The sequence below is a fragment of the Halictus rubicundus genome, chromosome 1 (assembly GCF_050948215.1).
Source record: "Halictus rubicundus isolate RS-2024b chromosome 1, iyHalRubi1_principal, whole genome shotgun sequence".
NCBI lineage: Eukaryota > Metazoa > Arthropoda > Insecta > Hymenoptera > Halictidae > Halictus > Halictus rubicundus.
In genome coordinates, this window is record NC_135149.1 from 18,035,588 (window position 1) to 18,058,469 (window position 22,882).

A 22,882-nucleotide genomic window follows, 5' to 3' on the forward strand; every position below is an offset into this window, starting at 1 on the left:
CTTTCGAGGAAGTGAACTACCAGTCTTCCGAAGTGTTTTCAATATCCGTTCAAAAATGCATCGCGAAGGGTGACGTTTATTGTGAAATCGTTCAGCGTATAACTGTTGAGCTAACACTGAATTACGCCTGCACTCCCCGTAGATCAAAATCATCTCCAACTTTTCGTCGATACTGTAACTCAACATTAGAACCTGTACGCTCACGAGTACCGCAAGGACTACTGACGACATACTTGTTCAGATATCATTTAGATGTGTTTTAATGTACAGAACGAAATGTTTACAAACAGTAGGCAAGAGGTCAGAACAAATTTCGATTTGTTAACAACATTGGAACGCGTATAACGGCGTAGCATATGATAGTCCTTGTAATACAAAGTTTTTCATTTTTCTCGACCCAGATGAAAAAAAAGTTTATGTTCCGATATTTACCGAATTCGTCTTGAAGTCCTCTAACAGATACGCGTAAAAATCGCCGATTGCCTTGCTGGTTTTTCTTTATTACGCACAGTAATATAACTTTGTCCGTCTTATGCTTTCTTTCTTTTATTTCGTAACCAATCCTCTTGATTTCGTTTCCTTTTTCTTACTTTGGCACTGTTATCAACATATTCACTGTCGTTTTCCATTTCTCACGAAAACAGTTCGATCGCTTCTGTGTTTGCTGTACTCGTATGACTATCTTTACTTGGCGCGAGTGCCAAATAACGCACAAATTCCGGACAACAAACTGTCACTTATAAGTGACCTTATAGGTGACCGTATGTAGCCCCGAATGTTTACAGTCGCTCTGACTGTTTGTTGCTCCGAACGGTTAGAAAATCTAAGTGGGCAGTCATGTCTAAATTGAGCGGACCGTTTGTTGCCCTGAGCTCTTCGATATTGCACTGGCGAACAGTTCCCATGATCGACACTGTTTCCTAAGCTTGTAGGGCTTATAATAGTTCATTTACACGGCTTTTGTGTGTGAACGTGATCAATAAACGTAAAGCATAAACTAACAATAATCAAAGTTCGAACCTGAAGCGTTTAAGTTACTGCTTTCTAAACCTGTCTGAAGAAACCCTGTCAGTGTTGAGCAACGGAATGTAAGTTGCAGTACAGTAAAGTCTTGATCTAAGCCAAATCCTCGGGTCCGTGCTGTGACATAATAGATCGAGAAGGTCTACTATTTTGTTGTGAACGCGTCGACCGCGCCGAACGTAGAAAAGGACATAGAAGGCGCACTACATACAGTGTTTACTCGATATGTGTACAAAACACGGGTTTAGCCAGAGACATGTATCGGCCAGGAGTACTATTCTTTGATCCACGCCGAACGTAGAAAAGGACAGCGAAGATTTAAAGGTCTTCGTTCATGACCCCTCACGGGGGATACCCCGCAGCAGTGATGATAGTTCTGGGACTTTTATTGGCTAGGCATTTCGAACATATATAGAGTACACACTGTAACGTCAATTAAACCACTAAATACAGTTCAAATTATACAGTGTTTAGTGTCACTTTAATCAGATGAATGGGACAAATAAGTTGGCGAAAGTCCCATAAAGAAATAATGAAAAATAAAGAAGTTTTGTAATTGAATTAATAGTGGTTCACACCTATATACCCGATCCGGTATCGGATTACGCGGCATGTTTATACTGCTCGGCGACCGAAGCAGCTCGAGCTTGTTGGCCCTTCGCGGGGTATGCCCCCAGTAGAGGGGACATGCGAATTGACTAAGATCGTGTAGCTCCGTTCGTCTTAGATCAAGACTTTACTGTACTCGCAGTTTACCGTGCTTTCCATGGTTGTCGATCAATATCTTTACGATGATCGCCATTTAATCTGGCATTCCATAGGAGAGAACTTTCATCGAGTCAGCTTGCGATAACGAGTTTTAGTCACATTAAAACTCTGAAAGATACGCGCCGGCGACAACGCTCAGTCCTGAACGTACGAAAATTTATCTGCATCGTACGAGTCCGGCGTGTCCCTCTTCTTCAAAACTGCGACGCAATTTTTAGACACGACGCGTTATCGCATCAACAGCGTCACCAACGGCAATGCGTCGCGATAAAGGATCACATGACCCCTGGGAACGGCGTCTTTTAATTTCCCTCCACCAGGCTGAATAAATTACAGCCACCCGCGCTGCTTGCCGACGTCACGATCCGCTTGCAAAATCGGTAAACCGCGTTAGCTTCGCCGCGATTCGACGGGCGGACGCCGCGAGACGCTATCGAACAGTAGACGATACTTTCTATTAGCTGACAATTCGATGACGTCTCGTGGCTGGAGACAGAGAGTGATATCATTGGATACGCTGTGGGGTGGTGGGGACGAAGATGAGGCGCTATCAAAGTCCAAATTCTGGGATGGTAATCCCTTAATTGTTCATTTACTTTAGTGTCTGCTGCGTTTTCGGTGTCTTCTTGCGACATAATTATGTTTTCCTTTCTTTAATCCTTCAACAGCAGATATTTTATACAACTCGTTGTTAGAATCATTTGTAGCTTTACTCATAAATTTCATTTTGAACAGTTATTTTAAAGATTTTGTGATTTTTGAAGGTACTTATTGTAGGTTCATTAATTTCTTCGTTTTTAATTTTTTTTTTTAATGAAATAGATATTCATTCAATTTACATACTAGAAATTGAATACCCAATTAAAGGACAATTTTAATGCTTTCACAATAGACTCCGGAACCGGACCGTGGTATAAGGGTTACATTCTTGTCCTACAAATTTTGTTATAGCCATTGATTTAAAAAAAAAAACTGTCGAAACGCAGCTCGTAATTGAAGTATGTATTAAGATTGTGTGATACTTTTCGACCTATTCACAGTCTGAGTTTTCCAAAGATAAAAGGAAATCACTTTCGATGACTTTCTGTTTGAGAAAAGTATGAAAAGATTGCCCTAATATAGTTTAACTGAAGATCACAACAGGATTAAAATGTTAACATGGACACAGAATACGTAGAATTTCTTACGAAATGCCATGAAACGACGCCAACACTCGGATACCATAATTCGTCGCAGAAAGTTGAAGTTTCATCATACTCACGCGATATCCGTTCTTTTTCCTTTTTAACCGCGTTTCTGAAGTAATTCGTAAGTTTCACGTGATGCCAATTTTTGTACACATTCTACGCAAGTGAAACAAGCAATCCAAACAAGAACAATGAGAATTGTTGTTATGGACAAGAAGAGTGAGAATTGAGCATTAGCGCTATCCTCAATTGTTGTATACATCACTCTGTTGCTTGCAAAAATTTTAGAAAAAGTATAAAACATTAATGATTGTGATTATAATTTATTATTTTATCCTCTAAATATATTAGTGCAAAAATCGAATAAATCTAAATTGTTCAAAGTAAATTCAAACATAATTACAGCCTTGAATCTTTTATACAGGGCGTCTCAAAAATGTTGTACTTCCTTGAAGGGGATGATTCTCGAGGTCGTTTGAAATAACTTTTTCATTTGCGAAAATGTTCTCCGGGGCTTTTGTTTTCGAGTTATTAACAAAAAACACGGATCAATCAGGGCGCGGTAACAGCGGACGGATTCCGGTTCGGCTAATGCCAACGCCACGCTCAGCGAGATCTGTCGCTGAGTTGGTACCAATCTGCTGTAGCTGTGCTCTGATTGATCCGTGTTTTTCGTTAATAACTCGAAAACAAAGCCGTGGAAAACATTGTCGCACAGCAAAAGTTATTTCAAATGACCTTGAGAATCACCTCCTTCAAGGAAGTACAACATTTTTGGGACGCCCTGTATATCACTTTTCAGCTTGCAAAAATTGGGGAAAATGCATAAAGCACTGACGGTAGGTATGCAACAAAATTTGAGTAAATTAAATACATTTCATTCACCTTCCAAAAATATTAGTACAAAAGCCAAATATTCCCAAATATTGAATGTATGAAAATATGCGCATCATCAACAAGTACAATTTTAATAACCCTCTTTAATAAACGTCCTTCTAAATCCTAATCTTCTACTAGTAAGATCAAAACATTAGCTATTATGCCGAATAAAAAGATCATTGATTTCAAAGTGTTAAGGTTCAGAGATATATAAAGGAAAATGGACGCGCACGAATTTGAATAAATCTAGGCTGTGATGAAACGATGACTCACTCATGTTGGAGGCGAAGGTTTCGAATTGATGCATCGAAACACGCGCCGTTTGGACGGTTTTCAAGTATTCGTTATAAATCTTACGGGGTCTTAAGGGGTTAACGAGGAAATTGAACGTGTTGTTTTCGCCGGTGGGATTCAGGACGAATTCGAGAGACGAATTGAATATTAATCGGCTACACGTGTTGCTCGCTGGTAATGAGTATAGCAACGGAAATGTCATTTTCATTCGGTATGTGGCGCGTGCACACGGGGTGGAGTCGATCCGTTCTCCTCAAGGTTAATACCAAGAGAGATAATAAGCGGAGGTGGCTTTCAGGCTAAATACTATCACGCATCGGGAGGTATTAATACCGCGTATCGCGTTCGAACAATTCGTGACGACATTGATGTTATTCCACTCTGCGATTCAGTAGGATTGGCCGGCTCGAATGGGGCGGGTTAATTGTTCCCGTTGTGGTGACCGATAGGGAAAGATATTTCAGGTAATAAAAGAACGCTGAATGGTCCCGCGAGGAAGAGGAGAAAAGGTCATCGGTATTTTTGAAGACGAATTAACCTATTTTCGGGGAGCGCTGTTTCTTCGCGAGTTTAGTGGCTGCGAAGGACGATGAACAGGTGGAATCTTCCTTCAGCTATAATCATTTTTGCAGACTGGCACCTGTAGAAAATCTCTAAAAGTTTGGGTCGGTATTACATTAATAAATAAAACTTTGGATGAAACTCCACTGAAGAATCTCTTCTGCAATAACAGTCTTTATTTATTCATCGGACGTGGTTTTACAATACACGGTGGCTCAGCTGAAGGAGGCCACCTAATGGAACAAAAAATATTTATGGCATAATTTAAATGGTATCGAAGGAGGAACACCATAGAAGAAAAATTTTGTTGTCCGGTTATCTTATCATAGCATTTTCAAGGTCGTCGTAATTTTTTATCAGGAAAACTTATATTTCTTTTTATTCCATCTTGTAGCGGCTGAAAAAATACATTTGAATATGTTTATGTCATGACCTTTAGGTAACCTTGAGTACCAGAAATGTGATAAGATTGTAGGATAACCTAAACTAGGTCAGGCTCACCTAAGCCGATCTAACTTAACCTAAACGTTCTACACTTTCACCCTACGTTCACTCCTTCTTTCTAATCCTAATTACCTTATCTAACATATCTACCCTATTTATTGCACACTTTACTTCCTTCTTTTATTCCTTCGTTTTTACCTCCTTTCTCTTTCAAATAACGTCATATCACATTGAGGTCTTTGTGAAAATGTTAAAGGTGCAAAATTTTGAATGCATATAGAGATCAGGTTTGAAGGAACTATAGGAATTATTAAAATTATTTTTCTATCGCTCCTCGTTGCATAAATAGCACGTTTGATTACTTTCAGAAAAAATTGTAGATCCGCGAATTTTTCTGCCGAAAGTATTTCAACATCTCTGCTCCAATATCATACGGATTCGATATCTTTTAGCATAGCAGCCTACGTCAATTAGTTTCGCAAGCCCCTGTTGGATTACACGGTGGCGCTGCGCTGTACGATCTTCGCTAATTTGCAATAGTTCGCGCGCAATAATTTTCGCAGATCGTACATTGTTTTCGAACGAGAAGAAAGAACAAGTAAAACAACGAGACCCCGGCCGCTTTAATCTTCCGCCGATTCCAACTCAATTTCGAAACAAAAGATCCCCTTCGTTCGATAAACAATGGAGGATGATGAAAGAAAGAAATAATTTTAGCAAAATAATACTTCGCCTGCAGATAATGCGTGCGGCAAAAAAAAAAAAAGAAAAGAAAAAACATCCGATTATACGCCTTTGTTGCTGCAGGCTTTCACTACGCCGAAACGGTTCGAGGAACGATTTTCAAGAAGTTGGAACAAATAAATTTCACCGATTGAGATAATAGAAAGCTGTGGAACAAATTGTTAGAACTTTAATGGTGGGGATAAGCTCGAGCGACCGTTAATAAAAATTTTATTCCGATATAAGAAAATCGCTATCCCCTCTACTTCTCCTTCATCCGAAATACGACGTAAGCCGGTCCCGAGACATCGCCTTATATCGGACGAAAACTGTAGTGAAATTTCGGCATGGGTGACAAAAGACTCCAGCATAGGCCTAGCACTCGTGGGAGTCCGGATTAAAGAAGTGACGACACATACGAGACAATATCAAAGGACATCTGTGTTATTCACTATCCTCAGAAATTAGAAAATTTACGCCAGTGGACGTAAAAATCGCACCATATTAAAAATGCTATTTAAAATGTTCTCTGCTGCAACTTTTACGTATAACAAGCGTTCGCATCGCAATATTGTTGCATCAGAATGTGCGGAAGAATTGAACGTCCACGTCAGAACAACTTGCTATCGGAGACAAGTTTCTAGACAAAAGCGAAGGGGTTAGGGGGTTATAGCAGGTCGGGGGAGAAACATTGCCGTGAAATTGAACCTCCGTTGACCAAATCACGTTTTCTAACGACGGTGCTCGCCTCTCTTTTGTCTAATTCCGGCGGCAAACAGGCGACCGATCCGCCGTGTAGGCGATCACGCGACTGCGCGAATCATCACGCGCGCCGAGGCGCCGTTAGTTATGACCGATACGCAGTTGTTCAGTGTTGCGCCAACAGCCGCGCGGTGAACGCTTTGGAGGACTGGCTTCGCGGCTTCTAAATCCTCGATCGTCTATTCCACTCCGTCGCACGATCGTTCCCGCTGGATCGACGCGTTTTCGCTTCCGGCTGCAAGTGAATGTGGAGTGAAGACGTCGACGCTTGGGGTGACACTTCATCCCCTAAAATCTAGACAAACGGTGAACTCTGAATAATTCGTCCCGATTTGGAATCTTGTGATTTCGAGAAGAAGTTGTTGGAAATGTCGTTTAGATAGATGCCATTGGTTCGTGAAAATTGTTGACGATCTTTGGGGTAACTTCATCCCTTAATGTTGGCAAATGATTGCAGAGACAGTGGCGAGTTTCAAATAAATTGTCACGATTTTTACCTTCGTGAAATTGTCAGAAGTGTTAGTTAGATATGTGTAAATGGTTGCCATATTTGGGGTAGCTTAATCCCTCGCGCTTTTGAAAGAAGGTTATAGAAACAGTGGTTCGCAATTCTGTGTAATTTATCACGATTTGGACTTTTGTGATCGAGAAAGAAGCTGTCCGAAGTGACGAATAAATACCACTGAATCCTTGACATAGTTGGTAACCGTAGGGTAGTTTTATCCCTTAAAATGTTGGAGAAGATTATCGAATAGAGGCAGTGAAAGAAATCGGCAACAGTGTATCCAGTGTCGAATACATATATACATACCATTCAATCTTGGAAATTGTTGACATTCTTTGGGTAGCTCCATCCCTTGAAATTGGAAGAAGATTGCAGAATAGAGTGTTCAATTTCGAGCAATTCATCACTGGAAACGAGAAATTGTCGTCAGTGTCTAAACTGTCGAATAAATAATCACCATCGAATTCTAGAAATTGTTGACACTTGGGATGGTTGCAGCCCCGGAAATTTTGAAAGAAGATTATGAAGACAGTAATGTAATTTGAGAAATTCTGAGTACTCGACATTGAAATTTCTACAGTCGAAATACCATCGAATCTTGGAAATCGTCGACACTCGGGGTAGCTTCATCCCCTAAACTTGAAAGGTGGCTATTGCTTGATCTACCGCTTAGATAAATACCATCGAACCGTGAAAACCACTGACAAAAGTGAAGTTGGCTTTATCCCCTAAAAGTCGAAGAAGATTTTAGAAAGCAGTACTGAATTGAGTGAGCACGATTTGGAGTAGAAATCAGTGCTCGTCCTACCAATTATATAAATAAATATCATCGAGCCCTGAAGACCACTGACAAATTTGAATTCGGTTCCATCCTCTAAAATTGAAAGAAGATATTAAGAATTAGTGGCGAATTGCTAGTAACTGATCGGGATTTAGGCTGCAGTGATTGGAAAAGAAGGAGGTTTCCGAAGAATCGATTAGATAAATGTCATCGAATCCTGGAATCGAACGGCACACGGCGTTCCATGGAAGACCGGTGTGCAGGGACTTGACGTTCCATTGATAACCCGGCTCGGCGTGTGATGTTCGCACTACACGCAGCCGAACCAGCTCGTAGGTGTGACTGCAGGCTCGCCACACATTCTGGAGTCTTTGATGGGTTGCCTTGGTCGAGACTAGGCGGAAAGCAGAATAGGCGGGGGACCTCGAGCTCCGTTTCCACGCGACGAAGTGAGTACCCACGAGACGCTTGTTTTTAATTGCACCGGCAGCGCGGGAATGTTGACTTTCCCGTGGTTCCGAGGCTAGACGGTTCTATTTTTGTGCAACGATTGTTTCGACCCGGCGCAGAAGAGCTAACGAGAATTTACCGCCACGCAGATTGGGCTATTAGACAGTCACAGACGGATGACGATGGTTTTTGCTCCTCCTCGTGCTTCACAGTGAAATAGAAGTGCATGTTTAACCATGTCTGTGACTTTTGGCTCTTCTCGTTGCAAGCAGCCAAACTGATCAGAAATTTTTAGAGCCGATGAATAGAATTTTGCACGAATAGAACTTGTTAAAATTTCCAGTAATCAATATAGAAACTGCAATGCTTCGAAATACCCTTTATTTTCACCTATACAGTGTTTTATCGATATATGTCAACAACACGGGTCTTGCCAGCGACATATATCGTCTAGCAGACTATTATTCTTTGATCCGCGCTGAACGTCGTACCCGACCTGTATCATGTTTACACTCCTCGGCGTCCGAGGACTCTCAAGTTTCGTGGCCCCTCACGGGATATACCCCGCGGTAGTGGGGATAGTTCTGCGACTTTTATCAGCCAGGTATTTGCGACATATATTGAAAAAACACAGTCTTTTCTGTAATAATCGTTTATATTCACACAATATTTGTACACGAAAATCACAGACTAGGGACCTAATTACTGTGCCTATATCCATTATACGTATTTTTAAAGCATAATGAATAAAAGAGATATGTATATAATATTAGCTGATTTTAATGAAAAAATTTGAATATCTCTATTTAATATTTATTGCATAATTAATGTAAGCACAGTAATTGGGTCCGTTATCCAATCCGCATAAAATTTCACCAGTAAAAAATTGAGGAATCTCTCGAATGCGCCGCGTAAATTCTAAAACATCGAGGTAGCATTCTATTGAGGCCCGAGGCTACCGGCCACGTAATCCGAATTTGTGTTGGCTGGCTCCAGATAGACTGCAAAACAAGAATGTTTATCGAGTCCGCAGATGATTGATAAGATCCCAGGCACCGCGGCGAACAAAGACGTTTCAAGTGCAAGACAGCCTGTGTGTCTCTTCCGCGGGTAAACATTTTTCGGCCGATAGCTAGGACGCGTGGCTGCAGCTCACCGAACGCCCGTGGATGCGGTTCACTCGGCGAGATTAGTCCCCTATCTGTCAGTCAAACATGATTTCGCGCACCTCCAAAAGATACGAAAATACCCGGTCGATTTGTTAGTTATCAGGAAAGCAACCAGCTAAATTATTTCTGGACTCCGTCGAACTTATCGAAGATAAATTTGACTCGTACCTCGTCTTCGGCGTTTCTTTCGGCAGATCCATTGTTCGAGAAAGTCTGCGGTCGGACGCGCCACTTTCTCTCATTGTTTATTATCGTTAGAAACGCATCGGAGACCGATAATGATTTTAGAGTTTGACTGCTCGTGCCTGTCGTCCGCATATTCATGTGATACCGTGCTAACATTCACGCCGTCACGCAAAAATATTTGCTCGTTTATTATGTCCACACACTCGGCGAGGGAAAAAGAAGGCGAAGACAGCACATTGTTGAATGGCTCGAGCATTTTTATTCAGCCACACGTGCCGACGATTGTTTAAAAATTTAAACGTCCACTTATACCTTTGCCGCTTAAAATTCATTGACCGCCAATAATTGTTCGAACAGTAGATATTTTACATTTTATCTCACTTCCAACGTTGTGTTCGAGTGCCACGTGTTGTTAGCATAAGTTCTTTTTTGCTAAAATCGTTAACATATTTGCAGTCGTATAATCGTCTTAATTGCACGCGCGCGGAATTTCAGCCGTTGGGTTTTGTTTGTGCTGGAGAAAAACATCGAAATTCACGAGAAAGGAAAACGAAGAAGTAGTCTAACGGGTATTAAAAATGGTTTAAAACTTGGACAAATTAAAAAATATATAAAATTCATGTCATCCGGTAAACAAATCCTAGCTTCTCAAAGAGTTCCAAGACGTTTACCTCGGAAAATATACATAAATATATAAATTTAAAAATACATAAATTGTAAGTATATTATTATTTTAATATTATTGTCAAAAATCGATGTGGGACGACATATAATGATCGCGCGGCTTCGAAGAAGCACAGCGTTCTAAGAATAGAAGAAGAAAAGAGAATGAAAGAGGAAATTATTATGCGAATGGGAATAATGAAACGGGCAACAGTTCTATGGTTACTTTCGCGTCGACTCGTAAAAATAAGACGGATTCATGGTTCTCGGCTCGCTGCTGAACGCGGGGGTTCTCTTTGTAACCAGAATAAAATTCAACTCGTAAGAAAAACGCATTTTCTTGGTGTATCAGCTTGCACGGCTTTACGCTCCCCTCTCTCCCACTGTGCCGCTTCTTTTCCGTTGCAAATCATTTCTATCTGTCTACTCCAATCGACCGACCTTGCCTGCACGATAGTCATTGCCACGGCGCGCACCGGCTAGATCCGAGTCAGCTGCAGTTGTGCAGTCAATGATTTGCGAAAAAACTTGTTTGCTCGAGCGAGCTGCTCTTAGGCGGTTGTCTTGTCGTGTGTCTGCTTCCACGGGAACCTTTCCTGTCGTTGACATCGGGTTTCTTGTTTGCGAATGTAGTTTTGTGTGTTCAACTCATTTTATTTCTCTCTCTCTCTCTCTCTCTCTCTCTCTCTCTCTCTCTCTCTCTCTGTATCCCTCCTCCCGATTCTTTAATTTCGCCTCTCCATTTCTTGTTTTCGTTTTTCGCCCGAGGTAACGTGTGTCGTGTCATTCCGTAGTACGATCCTGCTGTCGTGATGTTTTAATGAAATCCGGTAATTACCAATTTCAGAGCCGTGCCTCGTAACAGCAAAATAAATTATGTATCGATCAGCCGAGTGCCAAACAGGAAAACATTTCAATATCTTTCGTTTTTTTCCGTAGCCTTGTTCCACTGATTCTACATGTCCCTGTGCGCAGTTGGTTCTCGTCGATCAGAACGATCAATGCTTTATTCCCCGGAGAATATCACCGGCAATTTCTTCTTTCGCTTAACTCTTCTATTCTGGCAACAGTTCACCTGTTTTATGCTATATTTATTGCTCTTACATTGCTTTACGATATCACGTATTTGTTTAAACCACCAGATTACGGTCTAACAGCAATCGAGACGCATTGTAAAATCAAAATGGGTGGAATCGTTTTATTTATCACGGCATTCGTACGGCACGGACGTGTTCGCGTCGATTGCGACTCAATTTCTGCCACGTCGATATGGCTTGTCTCGCGTTACGCGCTCGTGAGCGTTTATAGTGGAACAGTCTGGATAAAAGGTGAATGTTTCATTAGCCGTACAAATTAATTCGAGGTTCCGACTGTTGAATGCAAATCTTTTATCCGGTGTATCAGACATTCGTGAATTGTTTGTAAAATGAGGTATGCACACAGAAAGTAATGGTCATGATTTCGGGGACTAAAATATATCATTGTTCGCAATCAACAAATTCACGAAGCGAGAGAGAGAGAGAGAGAGAGAGAGAGAGAGAGAGAGAGAGAAACGCGCGAACAATTCTCTGCGAAGGTGCTTGCAAGGTAGCAGCGACTGCAAACTAAAAATGGTAAAATGGGTCGATCGTCTCGTCTGGTAGTTTTAGCGTTAATCAACGTCCCCGAGGAGAATTACGCGTGTCGAGTCGCGGCTCTGCGCAGGATAAAACAATTTTCTCGTCGGTCAAGGTCACGGGTGGTTGGAAACCAGCGCCGATCACAGTGCTAGAAATTGTTTCCTCCGGCCGGGTATTCCCGTCGACGTCCGCCGACGTGCGTGGCATCGTCACACAGATAAAATCGGATCTGGGTTGCGAGACGGCATGGATGAGTCAGTTCTGGGCGGCTGGAATGCTGGTCCCCGCCTCCAGATTCCTCCAGCCTACTGTCGGGAAATCGGTTTGCCTTCTTTGCCACACGGAGTTCCGTTGAATCCATGTCGTTACGTCACCGTCGCGGATTTTCCGACACAGGAGTTGTTTGCACGCGCGTTTTGCATAAATTCCCCGATCTGCGACGCTGTGATCTCGCGATACGGTTCCGCGATCAAAGCTCTCTTTCATTCGTTACGTGGTCAGTATGCCACTCGATCGGCCGTTCCGCTGCGACGACGATTCGTTGCTTGCGCGGGCCGAGATTGTCCCGAGGGCCACTATTCGCTCCGAGAGCGACGAAGCCACGCCCACTGCGTGCGTCATTGGGTCAATGGACCGTGCTTTTTGAAGTTCCGAATTTTCCAGATTTCGTACGCATCGTATTGATTTTCGTTACACAGCGATCTTTTATCCTTGGGCGATTTTCGTGGCCAGTAAAGAACGGGCTATGGAGCCTGATTACTTATCGAACAATTACCGTGTCAACAGCTTCGTATCTCTGTCTCCGATGTCGCTTGGTGTAAAACATATCTCCCAGAGCAGTCCAGCGTGCTCCCAGGGGTAAAGAGCGCAAAGTTGTGTTTACGTTTGATCCATGATCTGTGTGAGCGGCAGGAGGATAACGGGCATTCCCGGGCGTCAGATGAAGGAGGGCGTGATCGTAGCGTTCAGTGACTCACCCGACGATGATGATCACGCTAATGACGGAGCTATTTTTCGACGAAGAATCCCCTCCGCTAGGGAGATGCGAAGCTCTCGTGCCCGGAAATGACTCGGATCTACTGCCGTGCAGGCGCCAACAAAGACGATGTACGTCGTCGAATTTAGTTCGCAATCACGCAGTTTGCAGTGTGCCATTTCCCACGAGTCGCGTACTGCGAAATGGTCAGAAAAATATTAAATATTAATAATATTTTCATAAATATTAATATTTTCATTGAGCTGTTGATTTCGATTTTGATGATATAATTCGTGGAAATTGGCATTTGCGTAAAGAGTCGCAGTATGATGAAACGCGAACGCAGTAGAACGAGACAGCGCTCGCCGACTATAGTAGACAGCGACTACGCTTCGAGATTAGCTTTCATGTGTGTATACCGGGTTTTAATTGCACGCTTACGATGCACAGGTGACACGATTGATTTTCTATAGACCAGAGTTGTGTACGATAACCGAGACTCGAAAATATTGAATTGCGATGACCCAGAATGCGATGTCTGTGTATGAACGACATTTTCCACTGTCGCTTTCGAGCCGCCTGTTTCACAGAAGCGCACGTGTCACTGTTTTCTTCGGGAACGTGTACACATTTTCCACGGCGATGATTCTCTGTTTTCCACGTGTCGTTGTGGTTGCATCAGACTGTTTGCCTACTTAACTGGGACTTCTGACTTTGAAATCCCTACTGGCGAAACCGACTCCTCAGGAAGTGGATTGTCGTCTCAGTTAAGGTGAATTGCAGTTTCCGGTTTGTCTAGATATATGCAGGTGCTGTTCGTCTAGTTATCTATGGTGCGTAGTACGGCGCACTGTGAACGATAAACTAATAAATCTGCAAATTTTTCCGCAACGTCAGACGGCAACCGCCGCGATTGCGAACGTTGACGAAATCGAGACATTTAGTAGGTCGCTCGGAACGCATTGCTTTGATGTTCTCGCGTCGGAAACGATTTCGGTCGAGTGAAAGCGAACGAATGGTTTTGGTACGCCAACCAGTTGGTTTTCGATAAACATTTTGTCGAGTTTCTCGAACGAGCGAGTCGCAATTTCCCGATAGGGGAACTGTCTCGTTCGTTCGTTCCAGTTCTCGATGTATGTCGCCTGGATGATAAATGTCGCGGAAATATCCTCACTACCGCGGGGTATACCCCGTGAGGAGCCAGGAAGCTCGAGAGACCTGGGTCGCCGAGGAGTGTAACATAATACCAAAATAACAAAACTCCTTTATTTTTCATTATTTTGTTATGAGACTTTCACCAACATGTTCGTGGCATTTTTCTAATGAAAATGATACCAAATATGATATAATTCCGATGATATTTACGTGTGTAATGAACGATGACTCATGGAGGATAAACGACATCAAGACCCGTGTTGCTGACACATATCGAGAATTCACTGTATTAATGAAGCATATAAATGGGTGCCACATCCATTTGTACACGTAAGTTCAAAGTAGGTAAACAAATGTAGGATTTATCACAAAGTATGTCCATTCGGTAAGTCCTGACTGTTTGAGATAAAACAGGAAACATTCTGGACGTGTCATGAATATTAATAGATTTACCAGTTAAAATTAGTTGTATCTAAGAAAGAATGACACTGTCTTCATCTGTGTTGGTGAAACATGACCGCGAAGCATACGAACATGCCTGAAAATTGAACGTTTAAACGTTAAGAGGAGTACAATTTATTTTGCGAATGACACTTTCTCAAGAAAAGAAATATAAAAAACATCATTATCTTCCAGAGTCTATTGAACACTTGACTTTTGTCTTTCGCGGATTTTATGTAAAAACCTTTGAAGAATTTAAAAACAGCGTATTATGATCATTAAGAAAAGAAATGAACGTCTATGTGGCTACTGTAGCTTGAAACTAATGCAGACATTTTTTATTTTGTATGCAACCTGTTAAAAATCTTGATAGGAGAAAGGAGTCTCCGTAAAGTCTCTTTTGTACATACAGTGTTCACTATATATTTGTCCCAAATGCCTAGCCGATAAAAGTCCCAGAACCATCCTCAGTAGCGCGTGGATCAATGAATAGTATCTCCCGGCCGATATATGTCCGAGGATAGACTCGTGTTTTGGACATGTATCGAGTAAACATTGTACAAAGATCGCCAATTGAATTCTCATCGAGAAGGTTCCAGCCGAACAGCTTGAGAAGCAGAGTCGGGGTTCGTAAATCTGAAATCTCCCTAAACAAGTCGTTTGTAATCCATTTAGGGGAGTGTTGCGGCTCGGTGACAAATTGGATGTCAACCGTGCGCCAAGTATCGACCGGTTATCTTTTAGATTAGATTAGCAGCCGTGCCGGCAAATCTTGCTGTCATTCGGCTGTAGTTTGCATCATTGGGCGGTACGTCGGAGGTTATGCGCAATTTCCTTCAACCCTTACGCTTATCCAATTGACGGCATCGTGACCGTCGATGACGTAGTAGCACGGATCATCCGTCATTTCGCGACGCGGCTGCGCTAAATGTGTTCGGATGGCGCAACGTTTACCGGGTCCGTAGATCTGATTTCTATATGTGTACTATTGCGGACGCTATAATAGTGTGTTATACGTTCTCGGACGCCACTTTCGTCATGATTAGTGGCTTGCGTGTCAGGGACGTCGGACACGTTTTCGCTGGCTGATTACAAGCAGGCCGATCACACGCACTTTTTATAGCCCTGCCGCGTTCATTATAGCTGCCGGCTACGCACGAGATTGTTCATTAACGCGACGCGACGGGCCGCGAAACGATCATCGTTAAATTTGCCACGACCGCGGCGGCCTTTTTTCCCTCTGGTTCCCGGTAATTATTACCGGCTTCATTATCCCGGGTAGAAACGAGACCATTGTTCCGGAATGAGCTCTCTCGAGGATGGGTGATTAGCGGTCGCGGGTTTCATCACTCTTGTGATAGCCGCTGCTACGAAAGCCGGCGAATTGTTCGTTCATCTGGAACCCCTTTTAAGCGTTCCGATTTTCTCACAGTTACTCTTGCAAAAACTTCTGTTCCCCCCTTTTTTCTAAACTTTCTCTTTCTGTTTTTGGTTACTGTAAAGTATTTCATTTCTATCTGCCTCTGTTGCAAAATGTTCATTTGGAATTATAATTGGACACAGAGTTCGTTGAGTCAAAATACATTATTTGATGAGGTGTTATAGTAGTATCTTTTGGGCAGCTGTTTCTGCATAATTTTGCACATAGGAGTCGGCAATCGTCGTGTTGGGGATTGTATAGATGAATCACATGCAACACTAGGGAATCGTACAACAAACGTAAGTTACAGATACGAACTATTCGCAGAAGTGTCTGTTTTAAATGTAGAACCGGCGAAGATTGTCCTGTGGGGCACTGCTCTGGCTCCTTCCAGAACAATGAAACCCCGCCTACTTCTGAAAGTCTGCTGAATTTTGTTGCTTTTATTGTGGACAAAAGTTGCTCTTCCAACATATTTGCCTTATAAGGAAATTTTTCTATCACTTAGGAATATAACAAATGATAAAAAATTATCTATTTTTCTGGCTGGGTAGAAAGTGACCCAAGTAGGCGTGGCCTGGTTGCTCGTGATTTTCACGGAGCCAGGACAATCCGAGCCCATGTCCGAACTACACCGATGCAAAGAGGCCGAATCTTTCTAAATATTGCCAAGGTTTCAAAAAACGATTGCTTATTTTTTTATTTCTGTATAACGTGCCCCTTGTAGGCGTGGTCGCTTAGCTCCCAATATCGATGAAGCCTAGTGTCCTAGAGGGTAATCTGGCCCTACAGTTGTTCTGGAGTGACGTAGAAGAAGTTGAATGTCTTTAAATCTGAGTTTCCACAAAAATCTATTTACCTTTTTCGTCTCATTGCATATAGAGCTGAAATTAGAGCTCAAGCATGTTCCTCGATTTTGATGAAGCCTAGGACAGAGTCCAGGGCGATCTTTTCGAAGAGCTTGTTCACGGTAGGCCATGTCTTCTATTCATTCGTCGATCCCGTTAGTTACGCGGCACGACGGAGTTTTCCGCGTCGCGTGCCAAATATTTCTCTCTCGGGTTGCATCAGACCGTTTTGGGATCGTGGTTCGCCACTATCGAGCACGCCGAGCGGTGCACGGACGTTTACCTCGTTTCCGTCTCGGCTTCTCGCTCGAGCGATCCGCGTTTTCGCTTGACGCTACGCAACGCAACGCAACGCAACGCAACGCAACGCAACAAAATGCTGATACACAACAGAGAGAGTGTCGACGCCAACGCGGCGGGACGCTCCAAAGACAGCGTCGCGAGCGGACGCCATTCCACCCGAGGACACAGACACATGCACGAAGCAGGTCGATGACATCCACCCACCTGCGACGCGGGAACTATACGCCTGGTTTGGCCTTGACACCTCGCGATTGGTCGAATCGCCTGGCACGCGCGGCTATGCGCTTCCTAATTCCGATTCGCGAGCGTTTTTGCGCGGTTCCGATACCGTACAAGGTGCACACACTCGAACCCCAAGAGAGATCATCGATTGATCGTTGGCGCGCTGCATTGTCGACGCGGGACTGTTACACTGGCACAAAGTGTTTCATCCAAGGAAATCGTTAGATTGCGAATCTTTGTGCAAGAATGGTCTACATACTTACGCATAGCGTTCTGCATCAATTCCGAGAAATAGGAGTCTCATAGAAAATTAGTTTCTTTCAGGAGTTGTTTCAACGAGCTGGAAGTAGAAGTTTGCGAGATTCTCAAATGTGCACGGAATCCTGAATATTCTCAAGAATCCCCAAAAATTGTCCAGGATCCCGATACACTTGAGAACCGAATGTGCTCGAGAATCCCTAATATTCTTAGGAATTCCGAAATTTTCGAGGACCTGTCCCGATCCCAAATAAAATTCTCGTCCTGACCCGACCTGACATTTTCGGGCTCTGTCACATCTCTGGCTGGAAGTAATTGATATTTTTGGATCTTTTTACTGTCTTGTTATTGTCATGAATGCATAAAACTTGCAGTCTACTCGTCACATATGAAGAAAGCATTAACATGAATATGCTTGAAGGAAATCATCTATTTCGAATGATGTGATAAATGCATCCGATATTCATTTATTATTCATTTTTATTCATTCCCGGCCGACTCTCGCTGGCTCTCTAAGCTCCGCTCACTGACATCTCATCGTGCCATCATGCTATCTCGAACTTCAAACGCGATCCGATCTTAATCTCACAGATGATCATCGATCATGGATTTACTTGCTCTGGCAACTGCAGGTGCATTCGCAGGGGATATCTCCAGTCTCTTGATCCAGCTATTGATCAGAGCGTTGTGACTTTCTTCTCTTTTCTCGGTCCACTATGGATGGGAATCAGGTTTGCTCGCGGCACGGTGTTCATTACTCGTGTGATTAATGAATAAAAATCGTTAGCAATCGAACGTAAAGCATCACCGAGATCATTCGCAATAGAACGATATGAGTTACCTACGCAGCGGACGAATTTCGGACGAGACACGCCGCGCCGCTTCGCAATAAAGCTTCTAATTATATTTAACACGCCTCAAATTAGCGGCGCGGCACGGGTTGGCCGAACTCAAGGATATTTTTCGCGAACGATCGGAAATATCTCTCGCGCCTTTCGCGTGTGTGACGATGACGCGTTGGCAAACCGTAAGAGAAGTTCTTCTAGCACCGGATACATAAAATTTTCTCCAAATATTTCATCTTCCTTCGCAGCCATTCGCGTTAACAATGTTAAGCACCGATGAAACGAAATATTAAAATAATAAAACTATACTTCTCAACACATGTGCTTTTTAATCTGTATTGTACGAATTTAAGAAACAAGTAATCTTAAGCTGCGTCCACGATGAAGCAACATCGAACCATTTTTTGTCGTCTGTTGTAGCCTCCTTTTTTTTACTGAATGAAAGAAGAAGATGGCAACAATAGGCGAAAAAATGTTGCTTCAGCGTGGACATAGAATAACATTGAACTGTGTCAAAATACACAATGAATTCTCATTTATCTGAACCTCTGTTTGATTTTTCGATCGTACCAGTACGTTTCTCACGTAAACAGTTCAATTTAAGATGATCTGTGCACAACGCGATTTATTGCTCGAATTAGGACATCGACGATGACCTAGTCCAGTGCAGTAGCTAAGTAACTGTTTGTAACCATAAGAGGCTGTGCTATACGTTACGTTTATCACGAGTGTATCTCATTATCTGAATTAGCTTCATGATCTCCTCCTTCTTGGCAAACTCGAGAATTGAATGCAATATTCATCATTGCTCTTTCAACAAATTACACGTGCCGTTTCTTTTGTGGCAACAAGATGGTAGCTCACTTTCGAGTAGCTTTTACAATCGATCCTTGCCCCATTGTCTTTCATTGTTTTTCGAGACGCTTGAATTTTTGTCGGATTTTTGTAACTTTTCAGACAACTTTTATTGGATTCTATGCCACCACTGTTGTTTTCACTATTTTCACGGAGAAAATCCGTCGAAATGTTTCGATTATTGTCCAACACGTTACACGTGGAGCTAATGTTGTTTCACATTCCATTTAGACAGCGTGTAAACACAGTAGAAACTGTATGGATACATGCTTCATTGTTTGGAAACATTCCACGTGCAAACAGTCCAGTCTAAAACGATCCACATACAACACGATTTATTATACAATCCACTAAGGAGTTAATGTAGCACTGTAACTAATTGTAAGTACCTGACTGTTATATTATCCAAACAACCATGTCTTCGTAATTACAGGTGCCAAATGGAATTCCCTTTTCGTCTTTAATAATTCTGATACGTTCAAAATAGAGTGTTGACGTTGTCAAATTAATCGTTCTATTGTTCCAAATCTTGCCTACTCATGTTTGTCATAAAATTTTCAATTACAGTAAAGTCCTGATTTAGGCCGAATCCTCGGGTATGTGTTGTGATCAGTGTCGCCAGATCAAGACTTGTTTCCCCACTCTAATTTCCCCTTCTACCGCGCTCATCCCCAAGTTTCCGACGCGTTTCGTCTCTGTCGTGCATACTCCGGTATTGGCAGAGAGATGGTAACTTTTTCCCCTCAATTTGTTCTCCCTCCCCTCATCTGGTGACACTGACTGTGACATAGATCGTAGAGGGCTACTATTTTGAAAACGCACTACATACCGTCAATTAAACCACGAAATACAGTTCAAATTATACCGTGTTTAGTATCACTTTAATCAGAAAAATGTCACAAATAAGTTGGTGAAAGTCCCATAAAAAAAAATAATGGAAAATAAAGAAGTTTTGTAATTGAATTAATAGTGGTTCACACCTATATACCCGATCCGGTATCGGATTACGCGGCATGTTTATACTGCTCGGCGACCGAAGCAGCTCGAGCTTCTAGGCCCCTCGCGGGATATGTCCCCCAGTGGAGGGGATAGGCGAACTGACTAAGATCGTGTAGCTACGTTCGGTTTCGATCAAGACTTTACTCTACTAGCTTGGACGCTTGATTGGACGTTCTACCGTATAGAAAATGTGTGTAAAAGACTTGTAGACTTCGCTTTTGTCTAAAATGCTTCAGTACAGTCTATTAAAATTGTATTATTTGTAAAAATCGATACTGTCGATTCCTGGGGATCGACATAGGCGAACGTCGTTAGGCGAATTCCTTCTACAGTAGACGGAAAGATTTATGATCTAACGATCGTTTTTTCTCGTCGCAACACGTTACCGTACCCGTGCGAGTAGATGCGGCAGCGTATTTTCACTCTTCCCTGGCAGCGAGTACGTTACCGGCGCGCGCTAGGTAGATATAATCGGCCCATCGGATAGCACGTGATGCCAGCATGAATATGAAACTTGTTTACAGGTCGGAGCGGCTCGATCGCCGCTGCAATTCCGTGGAATAAGTTGCAATTGTACCGAGAGAACCTTGACTTCATTGCCGCGGACTCGCACCTCGGTGCGTGCTAGTCGATCGCCATTCGAAACCAGTAAACAACCGGATTAACGGTCCGCAGTCGCAGATCGGGTCAGGAGACATATAATTAGCTCTTAACCCTCTGAACTGTGCAATGGATTCGATATCTTGCCCCTATTTAATAATGCATCCCTGAGCAATTTAGATCTTTTCCTACATTGCTGCGTGGAGCGAACGATCATTACCTGACTGTGGTTCGTTTCGTAAATCTTAATGTCAATCTTAATGCTAGCTTTTAATCTCGTGCATTATCCAACGGTTTTTGTTCGTATTAGACGGCCGATTTTCTGCATTTATGACCAAAAAGGGTGCACTTTAAAATAATAAAAACATTAGAAGAATTTTAAATAGAAAATAAATTTCCATTTCGTCTCAGTTTGCTGAAATTCGGGTAGAAAATTTTTATTTTGCATAATGATCCGCTTTCTATCGACGATACAGTGGTTGATTTGAAAATACGATGCACTGGATTTTGTGCCGATTTAGATTAGTCAAATGTATTGCAATTCCAAGTACGACTAAACCGTTTTTATTTTCCTTCGGAAGATTTCTTTGCGCAGGAAAGTTTTGCGAAGAAGGACACCGAATTAGACCCACGCTCGTGCGAAAAGGAATATTTTCGCGTGCGAGTGTTAATTAACGGTAATTAATCGGATAATGGTTGGCTGGTCCCCCGAGATCGACGGGGATGTCTCATTACGAAGCAAACCGCCTTACCTTTCGATTGTTAGGCCTTTTAGGAGCGTGCATGGGAGCTGAATTTCTGTTCCGTTCTCAAGGATACCTCGGCGACGATCCTTGGATGTTTGGATTACGTGCGGTTTTTACGTCGCGACCGATTCCTTGCATTGCATGGGAGTTATTAAGCGGAATGCGTTGACACATTTAGACACAGCCTTTTGTTTTAGCGTCGCGCGAGCTCGCCTCGCCGTCGAAGACACGCCGACGATATTGCATGTCCGATCCAATCTATCGGAACTGGATTTTTCTAGCTGCGTAATTGTATGGTAAACTAGAGCACATTATACCGATGAATATTCACGACGAGCTCCGGATCGTCAATGTTAAAGAAATACTTAGTTGCGCGTATGAATAAACAATTATTTTCGATAACGTCGTTGCCTCCCTTCGAGAATTGTCAGAATCGTTTGGCAGACCTCGTGATACGTTAATCGATTGAAAAGAGGACAAGACGTTTGAAAAGTAAGTTACACCGTGGTCCCCCACAGAAAAACGATGTATTATTAATGGACGCCTGTAGTAATTACATTTATTTGCTGTCGGACTTCTCGGGGTACGAAGGAATTTTTCTCGAACATTTTTCACATAACTAACTTCATTTATTTTTACAATTTTCCTTTATTTCCATTTCAAATTTTAAAAGGCCTCGGGGCATTAGTGACAACTACGTTGTAGCTAGATGTAGCATGAACTATGTCCATAAAATTCAATTGAATCGACAATTTTTACAAACTTTCTTACGTCCCGTGTTGTGTGTAAAGGTTTATCCTCTTAATCATCTTAATATACAGATGATATTTTCATTATTATTTTATAGAAGCAACGTACGACCTTGTTCAAGTACCTGTTATACGTTTTTCAGCAACATACAGTTATGTTTACTCGATATGTGTCCACAACACGGGTCTATCCAGGGATATATATCGGCTAGAAGATACTATTCTTTGATACCGAACTTGGAAAAGGACAATGATGCTACTTGGCCCCCTCACGGCGTATACTCCGCGACAGTGGGGATAATTCTACGACGTTTATCATCTAGGCCTTGGCGACATATATAGAGAAATCACTGTATTTGGGACATATATCGAGTAAAGACTGTAGTTGTTATTTAGAATAAAAATTGGCTCACTTGAGAGAACCACTTCACTTCCATCAAGAATTGAAAAA

The 22,882-nt window shown here is 42.5% G+C and overlaps 1 protein-coding gene across 1 annotated transcript in view; it reads left to right on the forward strand.

Annotated features, from left to right (window-relative positions):
• Positions 1 to 7,854: 7,854 nt before the first annotated feature.
• Positions 7,855 to 22,882, forward strand: part of LOC143356288 (uncharacterized) — a 50,648-nt gene continuing 35,620 nt past the window's right edge. The window contains exon 1 of the mRNA XM_076791850.1: positions 7,855 to 8,376. The gene's annotated coding sequence lies outside the window, so the exon portion shown is untranslated. The remainder of the gene's footprint in view (positions 8,377 to 22,882) is intronic.